General features: G+C 35.1%; 1 long non-coding RNA gene across 2 annotated transcripts; it reads right to left on the bottom strand.

The window, feature by feature from the left end:
- Positions 1–6,426: 6,426 nt before the first annotated feature.
- LOC135137578 (uncharacterized) lies at positions 6,427–6,865 on the bottom strand. Of its 2 annotated transcripts, none has more exons than XR_010281870.1 (2): positions 6,705–6,865; positions 6,427–6,664 (listed from the first exon to the last, which is right to left on the bottom strand). It is a non-coding gene; the product is annotated as an uncharacterized LOC135137578 (long non-coding RNA). The 2 variants fall into 2 exon arrangements; XR_010281869.1 differs by having other exon boundaries at positions 6,427–6,652.
- Positions 6,866–9,794: the final 2,929 nt, after the last annotated feature.

The following is a 9,794-nucleotide window of genomic DNA, read 5'->3' as shown; positions in this document are numbered from 1 at the left end:
GGATAGGGGATTGCTATTGGTTGGCTCTGGTCTTAAGTGTGGGAGGGTTTTGTAATCGATATGACTTAATTAAAGCGGGATATTTAAAAGGTATATTATGATATTGATATTAGTTTATAATGCAAGGGATTATGGCATGAATGAAAGTTTAGCGCACGACCGCAGCGGGCTTTAAACATTCCCTCGTGCCATAATCTCCCTAATTATGCCCTTAATACATAAATAACTATTACGTTTGTAATTTCTCCTTGATTGAAAATTAGTGATGAGTGAAATTTGTGCTTGATTACTTTTAATCTAAATTTAAAGCAAGTTTTACATTTTTCAAAGTAGTGACAACGAGCCATTTTTATGTTTACAGTTGTAATAATGTGTTTGTTACATTCTTTACCCCAACTTCCGTTTCTTAGTACCTACTTTCATAAAACTATAATAAAAATTCCGGAATAGAAATTTCTGTTTTAATTTTTATTTCATTGCTTATAAAATGTGTGTATAAAGAGGCATGACGGACCAAGTTATAAGAACATTTTATTATTATTAAGAGGGACAAAACATACAATACGAAGTCAAGGATAAAAATCGAGGATTGTTCTCTTAAGCCATGTGGTGCATTCTTTTTGGTTGGAATTTTTTAAAAACAACTGATTCATTTATTTGTTTACACAAAAGCAACTGCATAAAACGGATAAACTTGCCATGATCTTACGTTTTGTCAAGAATATCACATGCTAATCTTGCTATGCAGAAAGCGTTGCTTAATTTTAATTTTTTATTAGGCAATGTAAAACTACTCCCTACCCTTACAATAATAAAAATGGGTATTTTTAACTTTCAAAAATGTCATGTAAATGGTCGTTTTTTAGTACCTCGTTATTTATAGTGAGGTATGAATGAAATGTGGGTATACTCTAGAATAAAAGTAGCAGGGACAGTAGCCGAACGAATATGTCATTAAAACAACATTAATCACCTATTATCGAGCACCCTTAGCTCTTTTGCCAGTACTTCAATACTTAAAATAATGTTTTTTTGCTCAGCTCCTGAGGCCGTAATGTTCATTAGTGTTTCAATAAAATAGGTATGCTAAAATGCCGCGTTTTGTGGTTAATACTGTTGTTTATAAAATTGAATATGCAATGACCTTCTCTGTTGTCGTGAAAGTGATTTCTATTGGCCAGTAGTGGCCTTGGACGTAGGATGTTCATGCATTCCCGCTATCATTGAGTGTACTTAAATATCATTGATTACGATGACTTAGCGGCATATTTTAAATTATACGGTTGTTTTCATCTTTTTAACAGGCTTTTTACTCATGTGTGGACGTGAAACAAAAACAGCAAGTTGTTATGCTCGTGAATGATTATGAGTTCATTATCACGTATTAAATTAACTTATTTATAGTTTCTTGTGTTATATAATATCTGTTGATTCTTTTGTTTTCTTCTTCGTTTTTTAATCAGTGGTTTGCACTTTGAACAGGAAACACTTTTAATCTTAATACATTCTATAGTACACATTCTTTTGATGTAATCTAATGCTAATTATCGTTGCTATCATTTTATTCAATAAAGTGTGTCCAGGTTTCAACTTTCATAATTTAGCTGTGAGATTTTTTATTTTAACATGTATAACATTATTTGTATTTATTAAAAAAATCGAGGGCAAAATTTTCATATTTTTGAATTTGGAAAGGGAATTTTGAAAATATTTTTTTAGCACACTGTTGCTCTAAGTGTTAGGAATTTTTATGAAGAACTTAGAAATCTTTGCTATGCAAACTCAAACATGTAAAATAAAAATTGGTCCAAAGCAACTTCTTTGCTAGTAAGGGATTCGAGGACCCAATTTTATTCTAACCATGTTTTTAAAATATCGTAAACTCAGAATAATAGGTAGGAAGATTGTTTCTGCTTGTTTGATAACTTGCCTAAAATAGCAGTACTGTATTTTAAAATTTTCGGGAAAATATGATAAACCGTTCTTGATTTCATTAATAAAAAAAATGTTGAGGCCCGGTCGCCTTTGATGCGAGGATCTCTCGTCTGTGAAGCTGATGCGTTATCCCTTGACTACCGCAGTGGTAATGGAAGTTCGTAATGTGTGTTTAAAGAACAAGATTGATTAAAAAATTATACTCGGAATAATAATAAACAAAATCAAGGTAGATTCATAAATCACAAGTACAGGAATCATCACATTGTTGGTAGGGATGATCAGACACATTTTGGTTAGCGTTTTACCCTCTACCTCTTCTATCTACCTACCTATCTATTCTTAAAATACATATAAAATTTAACAACAATTGATCAAGTAGTTTTGGAGATTAAATACAAATCGTCACAGACAGAGGGCAAACGGAACGGGAGACATATTTCTTCGTGCTCTAGGAACGAAACTTTGAGAAAACATGAGAGTACCTATTCGCCGAAAACACGAAAGTAAACGACGTGGTAAGTTAGCTAGGTTAAGTTTAGTTGGTTTGATAGTTAGAAAAAGGGGAAAGCCTTCGTTTAACGACAATTAATCATGACGACGACGCCACAGTTTCCCCAACACCCATACCTAATTCTTGCGGTTTTTCCAAGTGGAAATATGCGAATTTTCGACCGTCACCAACACGTGGTGTAAATTTGTTTGATTGTTTGTAAATTCACGGTTCATTTTAGGATTTTAATCGTTAACTGGTTCTAACACAATTTAACAGTCAGGAGTTTGTTTAGATACAGCACTTGTTAGGAGGTTTCATGAAATTCACTTAGTCAGGATTCATACTTTGTTTATCAAATTGTGAATAAGGTTTCTGGATGCTTTTACTTAAGCGTTACCTTATAACACTTCTTGACTTTTCACACAAGATTGCTAATAGTTCATTTATGGCAGTTAAATCAACCTAACGTTGTCCCACTCTGGGAAAAAGACCGTGGAAAGTGCGGTAGAATTCATAATATCGTGAACTGAGGTACGGGGGATTATAAATTTTTTCCCTTAGGCAGTTATCATCGTTATCACCGAGACATTTTTCTCGCAACGTTGAAAATTACATCACCGAGACGCATATTTCTCGCAACACAGGATGCATTTTGTGTTTATTTAGCATGCGTTTTGGGGATAAGCTGGGGACAGTTCACGATATAAACTCTCAAAACTAATTGTTTTAAGTAATCAGTCACTTGGATCAAGGCATAATTTAACATAATGTAAATTCTTTGTTTGAATCGTTGATAAAGTGTGGTATAATTTAACATCAGGTAAATTCTTTGTGCTGGCAGCGGCCATGTTGAAAGAGTTTTTTTAAACCGAGCGCATGTTGGAACTGTAAAATTTCGTTAAACAAATTAACAAAATTGTGAGTCATGTGGGACATGCATTTTATTTCTTTGATTTAGACCATTATTTGCAGAGTGCTACAGAATTGATCGCATTTCTGGGAGACATACTTTTAACGCAGTTTTTTGAACGACGCATTCGTCCGACGCCATTTTGAACCTTGGGGAATGTAAAAGGATGGCCCACAATGCAGCTGAATAACTTTACTTTTGAAAATTAACCAATAACTCGAATGGACATAAAATATTAATCTCATGTAATTTTGTTAACTTCGCAATTTTTGACCTCATGCAATTGTTTTTCTATCTCGCAATTTTAAGTTCAGTAATTTTCTTTGTTGTATAATTTAAATTGAATGTAAATGTTGTATAACCTCACGTAATATTTTTTTTGTCTGTGCAAGTTTTACTTCACACCAGACTTTTTTTGTTTGATAAATCTTTGCTGGTTTTTTTTTTCATGTAAATATTTTGTTGATAAATGTTTCCATCATATAGATTGTCAGATGTCCAATCCTAATCTCAGATAAGAATTCTTTGCTATTTTAAATTTCACGACAGTGTATGGCGAATTTAAATGGTGTTTATTGCTCTTTTTGAAACTTTAACACTAAACTTGTTCAGTTGTAGTTTAATATCAGAGTTATAGAAATGGAACATTTAAATGGAACTGAGGTAAATAACACAATAACACGTGGCGGAAGCGGAGTGCGCGGTTCCATGTCGAGCTGGCGGTCGCGTTATCTGTATAAAGGATTCAGGCCTAGAATAGAAGTCAGGGGCGGTCGAGATGACGTGACGCTGTCGGCTTGGCCCAATAGACGGGACCCAACCACGAGTTTGCGACCGTAACGGCCTGTTCGTCCAGGCACGTTTCTTCGTGATAGAGGGGTGTTGGACGGCAGTGCTTGCGATAGAATAGAATCACCGTCGTGGGGGGAGAACAGCCACGACCAGGAGCCCCAAACTCCTCCATATATTTGGTGTTTTATTTAGCGGTACTTTTCCAACCTCGGGGTCCACCACTTGCATTCGAACGCATCCCGCCACTTTTTAAAAACACAATGTAGGCCAAATTTTTGAATTTCTGAATTTTTCGCGGGTCTTTAAAACCTGCTCACATGTCATTTTTAAGGCGGGAAGTTTGGGTTAACACAGTTTATTAAAATGAAGTGGTATTAATGCGACTTCAGATGATACTTGAATAATCCAAAGTGTAATTCTGATAAATGGGTAAAAACACCACCGGTGTCTCAATTTCGATAACAAAAGTCAATAGTGTTTCTTTTGTAATTTCTAGAGTTTTGTACACTGAAAATTCGTAAAATTTATAAATAACTGAGATATTGATTTTTGAAGATATGTGATGAAAAATTTCACCAAAATTTTAAAAAGAGTAATGATGATAAATTGTTTTTAAAAAACTGCCATTGTGTCATGCAGAGAAAGTTATTGACAAGTTATAAATGTTTCTATAAATGATTATAGGGTCGAAGTAGGTCATGCAAGCGTGATGCGTATCACTTTACGTGTATTTTATTTGTATGCTCAAGGACGCATGACAAATACCACACGCATCTGTATAACTGGTTGCCTAAATGATTCATTCCGTATGTTATTAACACATAAAACTTACAATCAAAATAAACAAATTTACTGTGATTAAACATCTTTTCTTATGTTCAAAAATGTTCTGTAACATCCTTTCGTTAATGTTTTGGACCCATTGTTCACTTTCATGTTGCAACTCTCTGTTGTTGAGTCGTTGTCTCAAGTCATCAACCTCAGATACTGATGGTCTTCTAGAGGATAGGTGTCAACAAAAGTGTTGACACTGCCAGTTCGAACAAATCTGTTGATTACATCTCTAATGTGAGCCTCTAACGTTTCTTGAATTTGTAAATCACGGTATTTGGCCAGATATTCTTACTTACAAGCGGTTACCGAATACACACACTCTTCCATTGCGATAGGAGGCAAAGTTTGTCTAGAATTATAAGAATTTTATGGACTTCCAAAGTTAATTCGTTTTACAGCCCTGTTGTCAATTTTATTGTACAGCTGAAGAGCGGGGCGAACTCAGGTACAGTAAACATCGGCTTTCTCCTGACAGGCTCTTTACCTGTACAATAGAATTGACGACATGGCTGTAAAACGAATTAACGTTAGGAGTCCATAAAATTCTTATAATTCTGGACAAACTTTAGAACCGTACAACTTTGTTTTTTTTTTTTTCTAGTTCTAATTAATGAGGACTCAAGGAACACGCGCTTAGTAACTCACCCCACGCTGATAGAAGGAAAATTTTGCTCGCACCATCTCAATTGTAAAATTAATCTTTATTGAAAAAAAAACTTCCTGAGGTGCTTGTGGTCTTTGTTGTGCGAGTGAAATTTTATGTAAATAACTCTAATTACATACAGGGTCATTATAAAATATTGTAGTCGAAGAAGGCCATGATTTTGGTGACATTTTGTGCCGCCTTTTTCAGTTTTGTGGAAAGGATTACACTAATATTGGAATTTTTATTTTTAACGCCACATTAGTACGACATTAGCGGCTGCACTGTTTCAACCACAGGTTTCAACGCTTCATCAAATTCTGTCAGATGTCAATAATTTTTTCGTTTGTACTGGTACGTTTTCCCTCACTTTGTGCGTTAATTGACTTGTCTTGTTTTCATTTTTGCTGTCTTCCCTTTGTTAGAACTTTAATAAGTGTCTCAAAAAACAGTTTTTATCAAAACTACAGATCATTGTGGAATAATCTCAGGTAATGAACAGAGAGGAATAACTATGCTCAGTGTTACAAATGATTTTTTTAGTTCTTTGGCGCAATCATCATGCCCATTACCGTCATGGGGTGTTAAATGAGGATGGGGATGGAGTGTACTCTGTGGAGGCGTCTAAAAACGAGTATCTAGTGAAATGTTCTGTTGTCATTGATGAAGAATCTTTGAAGACGCTATACGGCGAATTATGGCCAGATTTAACGACACTGGTAGCATTTCTAAGTGAAAACCGACGGGGAGACCTCAAGTTAGTGAAGACGTTGTTGAAGATTTAAGGATGAGAATGGAACAAAGTCCGAATAAAGCTTTGTCAAAAATCTTTACTGTCCGGAGTACCATACAGCCCATGTCAGAAAATCGTAAAAGAGAAGTTACATATGCATCCATACAAGATTTTGTTGGTTCAGGAGCTGCAACCAGCTGATTTTCCTTGCCGCGTTGGGTATTGTAGTTGGTTTCAAGCTGATATGGACGATAACGGGATTCTCGATTTGTCGTTCTTTTCTGATGAAGCCTGGTTTCATCTGTTAGGCTATTATGTCAACTGACAGAACTTCAGAATTTGGTGTATAGAAAATACTCACGCTTTTGAAGAAACACCATCACACGCAATGAAGGTTGGTGTGTGGTTAGCTGTTTCCAGACGACGATTCATAGGCCTGATACTTTTTCAAGTAAATGAATGTGATCAATAAACAAAATTAGATGTAGAAAGTGTATGTAGGTACTGCAATAAAGTTTTTTATTTTCAGTAACTTTCATGTTTCTTTTGGTGTTAGTTGCATTCTCTTAATTTAAAACTTACTTCAACTTACTGGTTAGTAATAATTGTAATTTTACTATTAGGAAAGTTAAAAATCTTTATTTGTAGGTGGCTGTAGCGTAATTATACAGGGCGTGCAGGATTTGTATCTAAAGACTTATAATTATTAAAAATATATTTACGACACATCTTACTTCTACGACGGCTGGAGGACGAAGGGCAGAGTCGCAGCTCATCGCGCACGATTACCCTTCCTCATCTTACAGTTCATGGCGCGAAATTTAAATTTAAAAATTTAGCGACTACAGTTCGGCCATTCTGACTTAGGACGACCTCGTCCGTTACAACCAATCTAATCTTACGTAATAACTGAATCATAAACTTAATACTAAAATTACAAACATGTAGTATGTGTACAAGACATAAAAGTTAATTCACGTAAAATGGAAAGATAGTCTACTATTACATGCTTTAAGACACAAGGTGTATACAGCTGACTAACATAACTATGTGACATAAATACGTAAAAATGACAATTATATAACATAAAAAATTAGCTAATACATACATAAAAGCACCTAACGTGTATACAGCTGACTAACATAATATGAAGTGACGTAATCACATAATATACAACATAATAAAGTTAGCGGATACATACATAAGACTTACATACCACAGCTGACCATAAGTTACATACAATTGAGATCGGCATGACGAAATAACACAAGCTACAATAAAATAATCCCACCTAAACACAAATACATACAAAATACATATAAGAACTTATAAACAAAAACAAATCTTATTAGGTCTCTTGCGTATCTAGCGAACAGCTTGAATTTACATCACTACCTAACCAAGGCTTCATCCTTGAAGAATCGTAAACCCCTTTAAACGGTATTTGCGTATGCTGGAAACCCTCAATATCTGTTATGAAATACCTATCGTGAGGCAGTACAGCACTAATTACATATGGTCCCCTAAATTTCGGAATCAACTTTTTGTTCACACCAGGCGTGACATCTGTGTTTGAAATCATAACAAAGTCATGAACTTTATACCGTCGAGCAGGTTTCCTCTTTTTATCATAAAGTTCTTTATTGTAACTTTGGCTAACTTGTATGTTCTGAGAGGCATTGGCTCGGAGCATATTAATGTCAGACCGCACATCAAATTCATTACTTAAGAAATGACTTAAAGCGTCATCAACTGGGCCGCGTTGATTTCGTCCGAACAATAACTTACTTGGGGTTTCCTTCGTACTGCGATTAACAGTGTTGTTAATGGCAAATTCTACATCAGGCAGTTTTGTATCCCATTTATTTAAGGATGGGGTAATCTTTGCAAGGATAGGAGTGATGTCACGATTACATCTCTCCATTTGACCATTTGCCCTTGGAGCCCCGGAAGCGATTTGAATGTGTTCCACTGAATTTATTTGAAAAAAGTCGGCTAAAGAAACAGAAGTAAAACAAGACCCTCTATCGGAGACAACCCGTATTGGCTTACTATAACAATCGAAGTAGTGATTTAAGTGTTTGATGACTTCATTAACATTAGTCGTTTTACAGGGATAGAGCTTCACAAACTTAGTGAACCCATCTTCAACTTCAAAAATATATTTGTAACCTCTTGGCGTTTTTTCCAAAGGGCCATAATGGTCAATGTGTATTGTATCGAACGGAATATTTCCTTTGGGTATAGAATGAAGATAGCCTTCTTTTTTCCCGGAGTTAGGAGAGTACGCGATACATTTTAAGCAATGGGAAATATAATTTTTAACTTTATCCCTCAACTTCGGAAACCAGTAAAACCGTGTAATTAATTCGACTACCTTATCCCTCCCCACATGACCAAACTCATCATGGTACATCCTAATAACTTGATACTCCATCGCTTGAGGTACATAAAATAGTAGCTTGTTAGATCCCTTAAAATACACTAACCCGTTTCTTAATTCAAATTTCTTGTGTTCTCGCTCTTCCAACAAATTCCTAATTTTGATTATGTTACCGTCCTGCATTTGTTGAAGAGATAATGTCGTTTCAAGGGTATTATCTTCGAGTATTAAAATATGATTACGACTTAGGGCATCTACGTGTTTCATCCGGTCAGAATTACGGTGTTCAACGGTATAGTCGTAATTTTGTAACCATAATGCCCAACGGGCGATTCTAGGATTTAAATCTTTTTTCGACAACGTTAAACGAAGGCTATCACAATCTGTGACTATTTTGAACTTGATCCCATGTAAATACGTATGAAATCGTTTTAGTGCATAAATAATAGATAAACATTCTAACTCAAAACTGTGATATTTGACTTTCGGGAGTTGTTGCGCGTTTACTGAAAAATGCAATGGGATGAAATTTTTGATCATGCTGTTTTTGCAACAATATTGCTCCATAGCCTAATGAACTAGCATCGCAATGCAATTCAGTTTCAGCTGTTGGTGAATAAATCGCTAGTAATGGACAGGAGACTAGAGAATTTTTTAATCTTTCAAAGGATTCTAATTCAGCTTGACCAAAATTAAATGCAACATTTTTTCTTGTTAAGTCAGTCAACGGTTTTGCTATTTCCGAAAAGCTTCTAACAAACCTTCTAAAATAACTAACTAATCCCAAAAAGCTCTGAACATCTTTGTGATTTTTTGGTGTCGGAAATCTAAATACAGACTCAATATGTTCATTACATGGCGAGATACCCTCAGCAGATACTTGGTAACCCAAGTAATTTATCGTCGTCATCAAAAAACAACACTTGTCCAGCCTTAACTTCAACTTATTTAATTTAACTAATGCCAATACCTCTTGCAAAATATCAATGTTGTCCTCAATTGATTCTGTGGCAATTAAAATATCATCTAGAAAGATTGAGATCTTGTTTTGACTCAAAAGACTACGAA

This window comes from Zophobas morio, unplaced genomic scaffold (genome assembly GCF_036711695.1).
Source record: "Zophobas morio isolate AGI-343-1 ecotype UQ-CSIRO unplaced genomic scaffold, CSIRO_AGI_Zmor_V1 ptg000029l, whole genome shotgun sequence".
In the NCBI taxonomy this organism is placed as follows: domain Eukaryota; kingdom Metazoa; phylum Arthropoda; class Insecta; order Coleoptera; family Tenebrionidae; genus Zophobas; species Zophobas morio.
This window is presented reverse-complemented; position numbering and strand designations above follow the sequence as displayed.